Source organism: Triturus cristatus, chromosome 12 (genome assembly GCF_964204655.1).
Source record: "Triturus cristatus chromosome 12, aTriCri1.1, whole genome shotgun sequence".
Taxonomy (NCBI): Eukaryota; Metazoa; Chordata; class Amphibia; order Caudata; family Salamandridae; genus Triturus; species Triturus cristatus.
This window is the reverse complement of record NC_140595.1, coordinates 190787525-190801520: the sequence shown is the minus strand read 5'-3', so window position 1 is coordinate 190801520 and position 13996 is coordinate 190787525.

Sequence of the window (13996 nt, the reverse complement as noted above, 5' to 3'; positions counted from 1 at the left end):
ATCTTGTGTTTAGGGCCCCTGGAAGCTTGAAAATCACTTTAAACATCTAATTTTATCTCTAAAAGTGATTATCCACGTACAAATGTGAATTGTCGTTCAAAGACGCAACATTTGAAAATGGACTGTTTTTTTCGTTTCTGAAGCATGTCGTAAGAGGGGGTGGTTATCTCTTTCACCAAAAAACAGGCGTTTTTGATTGAACAATAAAGGCCTCGAAATATTATTTTTTTCACTTCCCGTTGAGGAGAAACACTTTTTAAGGCCGCAGAGTGAGTAAATTGGCCATTTTCATTCACTTTTACCCATTCCTCAAATCTCGTGTTTCAGGCCCCTGGAAGCATGAAAATCACTTTAAACATCTCAATTTATCTTTAAACATGATTTTCCATGTACAAATGTGAATTGTAGTTCAAAGAGGCAACATTTGAAAACGGACCATTTTTTTAGTTTCTGAAGCATGTCGTAAGGGGGGGTGGTTATCTCTTTCGTCAAAAATCGGGCGTTTTCGCTTGAACAATAAAGGCCTACAAATGTTATTTAATTCACTTCCCGTGGAGGAGAAACACTTTTTAAGGCCACAGAATGAGTAAATTGGCCATTTTCATTCACTTTTAGCCATTCCTCAAATCTCGTGTTTAAGGCCTCTGGAAGCATGAAAATCACTTTAAACATCTCAATTTATCTTTAAAAGTGATTTTCCATGTACAAATGTGAATTGTAGTTCAAAGAGGCGACATTTGAAAACGGACCATTTTTTTCGTTTCTGAAGCATGTCGTAAGGGGGGGTGGTTATCTCTTTCGTGAAAAATCGGGCGTTTTTGCTTGAACAATAAAGGCCTACAAATGTTATTTAATTCACTTCCCGTGGAGGAGAAACACTTTTTAAGGCCTCAGAGTGAGTAAATTGGCCATTTTCATTCACTTTTACCCATTTCTCAAATCTTGTGTTTAGGGCCCCTGGAAGCTTGAAAATCACTTTAAACATCTAATTTTTTCTCTAAAAGTGATTATCCACGTACAAATGTGAATTGTCGTTCAAAGACGCAACATTTGAAAATGGACTATTTTTTTCGTTTCTGAAGCATGTTGTAAGGGGGGGTGGTTATCTCTTTCACCAAAAAACAGGCGTTTTTGATTGAACAATAAAGGCCTCCAAATGGTATTTAATTCACTTCCCGTGGAGGAGAAACACTTTTTAAGGCCTCAGAGTGAGTAAATTGGCCATTTTCATTCACTTTTACCCATTTCTCAAATCTTGTGTTTAGGGCCCCTGGAAGCTTGAAAATCACTTTAAACATCTAATTTCATCTGTAAAAGTGATTATCCACGTACAAATGTGAATTGTCGTTCAAAGACGCAACATTTGAAAATGGACTGTTTTTTTCGTTTCTGAAGCATGTCGTAAGAGGGGGTGGTTATCTCTTTCACCAAAAAACAGGCGTTTTTGATTGAACAATAAAGGCCTCGAAATATTATTTTTTTCACTTCCCGTTGAGGAGAAACACTTTTTAAGGCCGCAGAGTGAGTAAATTGGCCATTTTCATTCACTTTTACCCATTCCTCAAATCTCGTGTTTCAGGCCCCTGGAAGCATGAAAATCACTTTAAACATCTCAATTTATCTTTAAACATGATTTTCCATGTACAAATGTGAATTGTAGTTCAAAGAGGCAACATTTGAAAACGGACCATTTTTTTAGTTTCTGAAGCATGTCGTAAGGGGGGGTGGTTATCTCTTTCGTCAAAAATCGGGCGTTTTCGCTTGAACAATAAAGGCCTACAAATGTTATTTAATTCACTTCCCGTGGAGGAGAAACACTTTTTAAGGCCACAGAATGAGTAAATTGGCCATTTTCATTCACTTTTAGCCATTCCTCAAATCTCGTGTTTAAGGCCTCTGGAAGCATGAAAATCACTTTAAACATCTCAATTTATCTTTAAAAGTGATTTTCCATGTACAAATGTGAATTGTAGTTCAAAGAGGCGACATTTGAAAACGGACCATTTTTTTCGTTTCTGAAGCATGTCGTAAGGGGGGGTGGTTATCTCTTTCGTGAAAAATCGGGCGTTTTTGCTTGAACAATAAAGGCCTACAAATGTTATTTAATTCACTTCCCGTGGAGGAGAAACACTTTTTAAGGCCTCAGAGTGAGTAAATTGGCCATTTTCATTCACTTTTACCCATTTCTCAAATCTTGTGTTTAGGGCCCCTGGAAGCTTGAAAATCACTTTAAACATCTAATTTTTTCTCTAAAAGTGATTATCCACGTACAAATGTGAATTGTCGTTCAAAGACGCAACATTTGAAAATGGACTATTTTTTTCGTTTCTGAAGCATGTTGTAAGGGGGGGTGGTTATCTCTTTCACCAAAAAACAGGCGTTTTTGATTGAACAATAAAGGCCTCCAAATGTTATTTAATTCACTTCCCGTGGAGGAGAAACACTTTTTAAGGCCTCAGAGTGAGTAAATTGGCCATTTTCATTCACTTTTACCCATTTCTCAAATCTTGTGTTTAGGGCCCCTGGAAGCTTGAAAATCACTTTAAACATCTCATTTTATCTCTAAAAGTGATTATCCACGTACAATGTTAATTGTAGTTCAAAGAGGCAAAATTTGAAAACGGACCATTTTTTTAGTTTCTGAAGCATGTCGTAAGAGGGGTGGTTATCTCTTTCGTCAAAAATCGGGCGTTTTGCTTGAACAATAAATGCCTACAAATGTTATTTTATTCACTTCCCGTGGAGGAGAAACACTTGTTATGGCCTCAGAGTGAGTAAATTGGCCATTTTCATTCACTTTTACCCATTTCTCAAATCTTGTGTTTAGGGCCCCTGGAAGCTTGAAAATCACTTTAAACATCTAATTTTATCTCTAAAAGTGATTATACACGTACAAATGTGAATTGTCGTTCAAAGACGCAACATTTGAAAATGGACCATTTTTTTCGTTTCTGAAGCATGTCGTAAGGGGGGGTGGTTATCTCTTTCACCAAAAACAGGCGTTTTTGATTGAACAATAAAGGCCTCAAAATATTATTTTATTCACTTCCCGTGGAGGAGAAACACTTTTTAAGGCCGCAGAGTGAGTAAATTGGCCATTTTCATTCACTTTTACCCATTCCTCAAATTTCGTGTTTCAGGCCCCTGGAAGCATGAAAATCACTTTAAACATCTCAATTTATCTTTAAACATGATTTTCCATGTACAAATGTGAATTGTAGTTCAAAGAGGCAACATTTGAAAACGGACCATTTTTTTAGTTTCTGAAGCATGTCGTAAGGGGGGTGGTTATCTCTTTCGTCAAAAATCGGGCGTTTTCGCTTGAACAATAAAGGCCTACAAATGTTATTTAATTCACTTCCCGTGCAGGAGAAACACTTTTTAAAGCCTCAGAGTGAGTAAATTGGCCATTTTCATTCACTTTTACCCATTTCTCTAATCTTGTGTTTAGGGCCCCTGGAAGCTTGAAAATCACTTTAAACATCTAATTTTATCTCTAAAAGTGATTATCCACGTACAAATGTGAATTGTCGTTCAAAGACGTAACATTTGAAAATGGACCATTTTTTTCGTTTCTGAAGCATGTCGTAAGGGGGGGTGGTTATCTCTTTCACCAAAAAACGGGCATTTTTGATTGAACAATAAAGGCCTCCAAATGTTATTTTATTCACTTCCCGTGGAGGAGAAACACTTTTTAAGGCCGCAGAGAGAGTAAATTGGCCATTTTCATTCACGTTTACCCATTTCTCAAATCTTGTGTTTAGGGCCCCTGGAAGCTTGAAAATCACTTTAAACATCTCAATTTATCTTTAAAAGTGATTTTCCACGTACAAATGTGAATTGTAGTTCAAAGAGGCGACATTTGAAAACGGACCATTTTTTTAGTTTCTGAAGCATGTCGTAAGGGGGGGTGGTTATCTCTTTCATCAAAAATTGGGCGTTTCGCTTGAACAATAAAGGCCTACAAATGTTATTTTATTCACTTCCCGTGGAGGAGAAACACTTTTTATGGCCTCAGAGTTAGTAAATTGGCCATTTTCATTCACTTTTACCCATTTCTCAAATCTCGTGTTTCAGGCCCCTGGAAGCATGAAAATCACTTTAAACATCTCAATTTATCTTTAAACATGATTTTCCATGTACAAATGTGAATTGTAGTTCAAAGACCCAACATTTGAAAACGGACCATTTTTTTAGTTTCTGAAGCATGTCGTAAGGGGGGGTGGTTATCTCTTTCGTCAAAAATTGGGCGTTTTTGCTTGAACAATAAAGGCCTACAAATGTTATTTAATTCACTTCCCGTGGAGGAGAAACACTTTTTATGGCCTCAGAGTGAGTAAATTGGCCATTTTCATTCACTTTTACCCATTTCTCAAATCTTGTGTTTAGGGCCCCTGGAAGCTCGAAAATCACTTTAAACATCTAATTTTATCTCTAAAAGTGATTATACACGTACAAATGTGAATTGTCGTTCAAAGACGCAACATTTGAAAATGGACCATTTTTTTCGTTTCTGAAGCATGTCGTAAGGGGGGGTGGTTATCTCTTTCACCAAAAACAGGCGTTTTTGATTGAACAATAAAGGCCTCAAAATATTATTTTATTCACTTCCCGTGGAGGAGAAACACTTTTTAAGGCCGCAGAGTGAGTAAATTGGCCGTTTTCATTCACTTTTACCCATTCCGCAAATTTCGTGTTTCAGGCCCCTGGAAGCATGAAAATCACTTTAAACATCTCAATTTATCTTTAAACATGATTTTCCATGTACAAATGTGAATTGTAGTTCAAAGAGGCAACATTTGAAAACGGACCATTTTTTTAGTTTCTGAAGCATGTCGTAAGGGGGGGTGGTTATCTCTTTCGTCAAAAATCGGGCGTTTTCGCTTGAACAATAAAGGCCTACAAATGTTATTTAATTCACTTCCCGTGGAGGAGAAACACTTTTTAAGGCCTCAAAGTGAGTAAATTGGCCATTTTCATTCACTTTTACCCATTTCTCTAATCTTGTGTTTAGGGCCCCTGGAAGCTTGAAAATCACTTTAAACATCTAATTTTATCTCTAAAAGTGATTATCCACGTGCAAATGTGAATTGTCGTTCAAAGACGTAACATTTGAAAATGGACCATTTTTTTTGTTTCTGAAGCATGTCGTAAGGGGGGGTGGTTATCTCTTTCATCAAAAATCGGGCGTTTTTGATTGAACAATAAAGGCGTACAAATGTTATTTAATTCACTTTCTGGGGTGGACAAAAACTTTTTAAGGCCTCAGAGTGAATAAATTGGCCATTTTCATTCACGTTTACCCATTTCCCAAATCTTGTGTTTAGGGCCCCTGGAAGCTTGAAAATCACTTTAAACATCTCATTTTATCTCTAAAAGTGATTATCCACGTACAAATGTGAATTGTCGTTCAAAGACGCAACATTTGAAAATGGACCATTTTTTTCGTTTCTGAAGCATGTCGTAAGGGGGGGTGGTTATCTCTTTCACTAAAAAACAGGCGTTTTTGATTGAACAATAAAGGCCTCGAAATATTATTTTATTCACTTCCCGTTGAGGAGAAACACTTTTTAAGGCCGCAGAGTGAGTAAATTGGCCATTTTCATTCACTTTTACCCATTCCTCAAATTTTGTGTTTCAGGCCCCTGGAAGCATGAAAATCACTTTAAACATCTCAATTTATCTTTAAACATGATTTTCCATGTACAAATGTGAATTGTAGTTCAAAGAGGCAACATTTGAAAACGGACCATTTTTTTAGTTTCTGAAGCATGTCGTAAGGGGGGGTGGTTATCTCTTTCGTCAAAAATCGGGCGTTTTCGCTTGAACAATAAAGGCCTACAAATGTTATTTAATTCACTTCCCGTGGAGGAGAAACACTTTTTAAGGCCTCAGAGTGAGTAAATTGGCCATTTTCATTCACTTTTACCCATTTCTCCAATCTTGTGTTTAGGGCCCCTGGAAGCTTGAAAATCACTTTAAACATCTAATTTTATCTCTAAAAGTGATTATCCACGTACAAATGTGAATTGTCGTTCAAAGACGTAACATTTGAAAATGGACCATTTTTTCCTTTCTGAAGCATGTCGTAAGGGGGGGTGGTTATCTCTTTCACCAAAAAACGGGCATTTTTGATTGAACAATAAAGGCCTCCAAATGTTATTTAATTCACTTCCCGTGGAGGAGAAACACTTTTTAAGGCCTCAGAGTGAGTAAATTGGCCATTTTCATTCACTTTTACTCATTTCTCAAATCTCGTGTTTAAGGCCCCTGGAAGCATGAAAATCACTTTAAACATCTAATTTTATCTCTAAAAGTGATTATCCACGTACAAATGTGAATTGTCGTTCAAAGACCCAACATTTGAAAATGAACCATTTTTTTAATTTCAGAAGCATGTCGTAAGGGGGGGTGGTTCTCTCTTTCATCAAAAATCAGGCATTTTCTCTTGAACAATAAAGGCCTCCAAATGTTATTTTATTCACTTCCCGTGGAGGAGAAACACTTTTTAAGGCCGCAGAGTGAGTAAATTGGCCATTTTCATTCATGTTTACCCATTTCTCAAATCTTTTGTTTAGGGCCCCTGGAAGCTTGAAAATCACTTTAAACATCTCATTTTATCTCTAAAAGTGATTTTCCACGTACAATGTTAATTGGAGTTCAAAGATGCAACATTTGAAAATGAACCATTTTTTTAGTTTCAGAAGCATGTCGTAAGGGGGGTGGTTATCTCTTTCACCAAAAAACGGGCATTTTTGATTGAACAATAAAGGCCTCCAAATGTTATTTTATTCACTTCCCGTGGAGGAGAAACACTTTTTATGGCCTCAGAGTTAGTAAATTGGCCATTTTCATTCACTTTTACCCATTTCTCAAATCTCGTGTTTCAGGCCCCTGGAAGCATGAAAATCACTTTAAACATCTCAATTTATCTTTAAACATGATTTTCCATGTACAAATGTGAATTGTAGTTCAAAGACCCAACATTTGAAAACGGACCATTTTTTTAGTTTCTGAAGCATGTCGTAAGGGGGGGTGGTTATCTCTTTCGTCAAAAATCGGGCGTTTTTGCTTGAACAATAAAGGCCTACAAATGTTATTTAATTCACTTCCCGTGGAGGAGAAACACTTTTTATGGCCTCAGAGTGAGTAAATTGGCCATTTTCATTCACTTTTACCCATTTCTCAAATCTTGTGTTTAGGGCCCCTGGAAGCTCGAAAATCACTTTAAACATCTAATTTTATCTCTAAAAGTGATTATACACGTACAAATGTGAATTGTCGTTCAAAGACGCAACATTTGAAAATGGACCATTTTTTTCGTTTCTGAAGCATGTCGTAAGGGGGGGTGGTTATCTCTTTCACCAAAAACAGGCGTTTTTGATTGAACAATAAAGGCCTCAAAATAATATTTTATTCACTTCCCGTGGAGGAGAAACACTTTTTAAGGCCGCAGAGTGAGTAAATTGGCCGTTTTCATTCACTTTTACCCATTCCGCAAATTTCGTGTTTCAGGCCCCTGGAAGCATGAAAATCACTTTAAACATCTCAATTTATCTTTAAACATGATTTTCCATGTACAAATGTGAATTGTAGTTCAAAGAGGCAACATTTGAAAACGGACCATTTTTTTAGTTTCTGAAGCATGTCGTAAGGGGGGGTGGTTATCTCTTTCGTCAAAAATCGGGCGTTTTCGCTTGAACAATAAAGGCCTACAAATGTTATTTAATTCACTTCCCGTGGAGGAGAAACACTTTTTAAGGCCTCAAAGTGAGTAAATTGGCCATTTTCATTCACTTTTACCCATTTCTCTAATCTTGTGTTTAGGGCCCCTGGAAGCTTGAAAATCACTTTAAACATCTAATTTTATCTCTAAAAGTGATTATCCACGTGCAAATGTGAATTGTCGTTCAAAGACGTAACATTTGAAAATGGACCATTTTTTTCGTTTCTGAAGCATGTCGTAAGGGGGGGTGGTTATCTCTTTCATCAAAAATCGGGCGTTTTTGATTGAACAATAAAGGCGTACAAATGTTATTTAATTCACTTTCTGGGGTGGACAAAAACTTTTTAAGGCCTCAGAGTGAATAAATTGGCCATTTACATTCACATTTACCCATTCCTCAAATCTTGTGTTTAGGGCCCCTGGAAGCTTGAAAATCACTTTAAACATCTAATTTCATCTGTAAAAGTGATTATCCACGTACAAATGTGAATTGTAGTTCAAAGACGCAACATTTGAAAATGGACCATTTTTTTTCGTTTCTGAAGCATGTCGTAAGGGGGGGTGGTTATCTCTTTCATCAAAAATCGGGCGTTTTTGATTGAACAATAAAGGCCTACAAAAGTTATTTAATTCACTTTCTGGGGTGGAGAAAAACTTGTTAAGGCCTCAGAGTGAATAAATTGGCCATTTTCATTCACGTTTACCCATTTCTCAAATCTTGTGTTTAGGGCCCCTGGAAGCTTGAAAATCACTTTAAACATCTCATTTTATCTCTAAAAGTGATTATCCACGTACAATGTTAATTGTAGTTCAAAGAGGCAAAATTTGAAAACGGACCATTTTTTTAGTTTCTGAAACATGTCGTAAGGGGGGTGGTTATCTCTTTCGTCAAAAATCGTGCGTTTTCGCTTGAACAATAAAGGCCTCCAAATGTTATTTAATTCACTTCCCGTGGAGGAGAAACACTTTTTATGGCCTCAGAGTGAGTAAATTGGCCATTTTCATTCAATTTTACCCATTTCTCAAATCTTGTGTTTAGGGCCCCTGGAAGCTTGAAAATCACTTTAAACATCTAATTTTATCTCTAAAAGTGATTATCCACGTACAAATGTGAATTGTCGTTCAAAGACGCAACATTTGAAAATGGACTGTTTTTTTCGTTTCTGAAGCATGTCGTAAGAGGGGGTGGTTATCTCTTTCACCAAAAAACAGGCGTTTTTGATTGAACAATAAAGGCCTCGAAATATTATTTTTTTCACTTCCCGTTGAGGAGAAACACTTTTTAAGGCCGCAGAGTGAGTAAATTGGCCATTTTCATTCACTTTTACCCATTCCTCAAATCTCGTGTTTCAGGCCCCTGGAAGCATGAAAATCACTTTAAACATCTCAATTTATCTTTAAACATGATTTTCCATGTACAAATGTGAATTGTAGTTCAAAGAGGCAACATTTGAAAACGGACCATTTTTTTAGTTTCTGAAGCATGTCGTAAGGGGGGGTGGTTATCTCTTTCGTCAAAAATCGGGCGTTTTCGCTTGAACAATAAAGGCCTACAAATGTTATTTAATTCACTTCCCGTGGAGGAGAAACACTTTTTAAGGCCACAGAATGAGTAAATTGGCCATTTTCATTCACTTTTAGCCATTCCTCAAATCTCGTGTTTAAGGCCTCTGGAAGCATGAAAATCACTTTAAACATCTCAATTTATCTTTAAAAGTGATTTTCCATGTACAAATGTGAATTGTAGTTCAAAGAGGCGACATTTGAAAACGGACCATTTTTTTCGTTTCTGAAGCATGTCGTAAGGGGGGTGGTTATCTCTTTCGTGAAAAATCGGGCGTTTTTGCTTGAACAATAAAGGCCTACAAATGTTATTTAATTCACTTCCCGTGGAGGAGAAACACTTTTTAAGGCCTCAGAGTGAGTAAATTGGCCATTTTCATTCACTTTTACCCATTTCTCAAATCTTGTGTTTAGGGCCCCTGGAAGCTTGAAAATCACTTTAAACATCTAATTTTTTCTCTAAAAGTGATTATCCACGTACAAATGTGAATTGTCGTTCAAAGACGCAACATTTGAAAATGGACTATTTTTTTCGTTTCTGAAGCATGTTGTAAGGGGGGGTGGTTATCTCTTTCACCAAAAAACAGGCGTTTTTGATTGAACAATAAAGGCCTCCAAATGGTATTTAATTCACTTCCCGTGGAGGAGAAACACTTTTTAAGGCCTCAGAGTGAGTAAATTGGCCATTTTCATTCACTTTTACCCATTTCTCAAATCTTGTGTTTAGGGCCCCTGGAAGCTTGAAAATCACTTTAAACATCTAATTTCATCTGTAAAAGTGATTATCCACGTACAAATGTGAATTGTCGTTCAAAGACGCAACATTTGAAAATGGACTGTTTTTTTCGTTTCTGAAGCATGTCGTAAGAGGGGGTGGTTATCTCTTTCACCAAAAAACAGGCGTTTTTGATTGAACAATAAAGGCCTCGAAATATTATTTTTTTCACTTCCCGTTGAGGAGAAACACTTTTTAAGGCCGCAGAGTGAGTAAATTGGCCATTTTCATTCACTTTTACCCATTCCTCAAATCTCGTGTTTCAGGCCCCTGGAAGCATGAAAATCACTTTAAACATCTCAATTTATCTTTAAACATGATTTTCCATGTACAAATGTGAATTGTAGTTCAAAGAGGCAACATTTGAAAACGGACCATTTTTTTAGTTTCTGAAGCATGTCGTAAGGGGGGGTGGTTATCTCTTTCGTCAAAAATCGGGCGTTTTCGCTTGAACAATAAAGGCCTACAAATGTTATTTAATTCACTTCCCGTGGAGGAGAAACACTTTTTAAGGCCACAGAATGAGTAAATTGGCCATTTTCATTCACTTTTAGCCATTCCTCAAATCTCGTGTTTAAGGCCTCTGGAAGCATGAAAATCACTTTAAACATCTCAATTTATCTTTAAAAGTGATTTTCCATGTACAAATGTGAATTGTAGTTCAAAGAGGCGACATTTGAAAACGGACCATTTTTTTCGTTTCTGAAGCATGTCGTAAGGGGGGGTGGTTATCTCTTTCGTGAAAAATCGGGCGTTTTTGCTTGAACAATAAAGGCCTACAAATGTTATTTAATTCACTTCCCGTGGAGGAGAAACACTTTTTAAGGCCTCAGAGTGAGTAAATTGGCCATTTTCATTCACTTTTACCCATTTCTCAAATCTTGTGTTTAGGGCCCCTGGAAGCTTGAAAATCACTTTAAACATCTCATTTTATCTCTAAAAGTGATTATCCACGTACAATGTTAATTGTAGTTCAAAGAGGCAAAATTTGAAAACGGACCATTTTTTTAGTTTCTGAAGCATGTCGTAAGAGGGGTGGTTATCTCTTTCGTCAAAAATCGGGCGTTTTGCTTGAACAATAAATGCCTACAAATGTTATTTTATTCACTTCCCGTGGAGGAGAAACACTTGTTATGGCCTCAGAGTGAGTAAATTGGCCATTTTCATTCACTTTTACCCATTTCTCAAATCTTGTGTTTAGGGCCCCTGGAAGCTTGAAAATCACTTTAAACATCTAATTTTATCTCTAAAAGTGATTATACACGTACAAATGTGAATTGTCGTTCAAAGACGCAACATTTGAAAATGGACCATTTTTTTCGTTTCTGAAGCATGTCGTAAGGGGGGGTGGTTATCTCTTTCACCAAAAACAGGCGTTTTTGATTGAACAATAAAGGCCTCAAAATATTATTTTATTCACTTCCCGTGGAGGAGAAACACTTTTTAAGGCCGCAGAGTGAGTAAATTGGCCATTTTCATTCACTTTTACCCATTCCTCAAATTTCGTGTTTCAGGCCCCTGGAAGCATGAAAATCACTTTAAACATCTCAATTTATCTTTAAACATGATTTTCCATGTACAAATGTGAATTGTAGTTCAAAGAGGCAACATTTGAAAACGGACCATTTTTTTAGTTTCTGAAGCATGTCGTAAGGGGGGTGGTTATCTCTTTCGTCAAAAATCGGGCGTTTTTTCGCTTGAACAATAAAGGCCTACAAATGTTATTTAATTCACTTCCCGTGCAGGAGAAACACTTTTTAAAGCCTCAGAGTGAGTAAATTGGCCATTTTCATTCACTTTTACCCATTTCTCTAATCTTGTGTTTAGGGCCCCTGGAAGCTTGAAAATCACTTTAAACATCTAATTTTATCTCTAAAAGTGATTATCCACGTACAAATGTGAATTGTCGTTCAAAGACGTAACATTTGAAAATGGACCATTTTTTTCGTTTCTGAAGCATGTCGTAAGGGGGGGTGGTTATCTCTTTCACCAAAAAACGGGCATTTTTGATTGAACAATAAAGGCCTCCAAATGTTATTTTATTCACTTCCCGTGGAGGAGAAACACTTTTTAAGGCCGCAGAGAGAGTAAATTGGCCATTTTCATTCACGTTTACCCATTTCTCAAATCTTGTGTTTAGGGCCCCTGGAAGCTTGAAAATCACTTTAAACATCTCAATTTATCTTTAAAAGTGATTTTCCACGTACAAATGTGAATTGTAGTTCAAAGAGGCGACATTTGAAAACGGACCATTTTTTTAGTTTCTGAAGCATGTCGTAAGGGGGGGTGGTTATCTCTTTCATCAAAAATTGGGCGTTTCGCTTGAACAATAAAGGCCTACAAATGTTATTTTATTCACTTCCCGTGGAGGAGAAACACTTTTTATGGCCTCAGAGTTAGTAAATTGGCCATTTTCATTCACTTTTACCCATTTCTCAAATCTCGTGTTTCAGGCCCCTGGAAGCATGAAAATCACTTTAAACATCTCAATTTATCTTTAAACATGATTTTCCATGTACAAATGTGAATTGTAGTTCAAAGACCCAACATTTGAAAACGGACCATTTTTTTAGTTTCTGAAGCATGTCGTAAGGGGGGGTGGTTATCTCTTTCGTCAAAAATCGGGCGTTTTTGCTTGAACAATAAAGGCCTACAAATGTTATTTAATTCACTTCCCGTGGAGGAGAAACACTTTTTATGGCCTCAGAGTGAGTAAATTGGCCATTTTCATTCACTTTTACCCATTTCTCAAATCTTGTGTTTAGGGCCCCTGGAAGCTCGAAAATCACTTTAAACATCTAATTTTATCTCTAAAAGTGATTATACACGTACAAATGTGAATTGTCGTTCAAAGACGCAACATTTGAAAATGGACCATTTTTTTCGTTTCTGAAGCATGTCGTAAGGGGGGGTGGTTATCTCTTTCACCAAAAACAGGCGTTTTTGATTGAACAATAAAGGCCTCAAAATATTATTTTATTCACTTCCCGTGGAGGAGAAACACTTTTTAAGGCCGCAGAGTGAGTAAATTGGCCGTTTTCATTCACTTTTACCCATTCCGCAAATTTCGTGTTTCAGGCCCCTGGAAGCATGAAAATCACTTTAAACATCTCAATTTATCTTTAAACATGATTTTCCATGTACAAATGTGAATTGTAGTTCAAAGAGGCAACATTTGAAAACGGACCATTTTTTTAGTTTCTGAAGCATGTCGTAAGGGGGGGTGGTTATCTCTTTCGTCAAAAATCGGGCGTTTTCGCTTGAACAATAAAGGCCTACAAATGTTATTTAATTCACTTCCCGTGGAGGAGAAACACTTTTTAAGGCCTCAAAGTGAGTAAATTGGCCATTTTCATTCACTTTTACCCATTTCTCTAATCTTGTGTTTAGGGCCCCTGGAAGCTTGAAAATCACTTTAAACATCTAATTTTATCTCTAAAAGTGATTATCCACGTGCAAATGTGAATTGTCGTTCAAAGACGTAACATTTGAAAATGGACCATTTTTTTTGTTTCTGAAGCATGTCGTAAGGGGGGGTGGTTATCTCTTTCATCAAAAATCGGGCGTTTTTGATTGAACAATAAAGGCGTACAAATGTTATTTAATTCACTTTCTGGGGTGGACAAAAACTTTTTAAGGCCTCAGAGTGAATAAATTGGCCATTTTCATTCACGTTTACCCATTTCCCAAATCTTGTGTTTAGGGCCCCTGGAAGCTTGAAAATCACTTTAAACATCTCATTTTATCTCTAAAAGTGATTATCCACGTACAAATGTGAATTGTCGTTCAAAGACGCAACATTTGAAAATGGACCATTTTTTTCGTTTCTGAAGCATGTCGTAAGGGGGGGTGGTTATCTCTTTCACTAAAAAACAGGCGTTTTTGATTGAACAATAAAGGCCTTGAAATATTATTTTATTCACTTCCCGTGG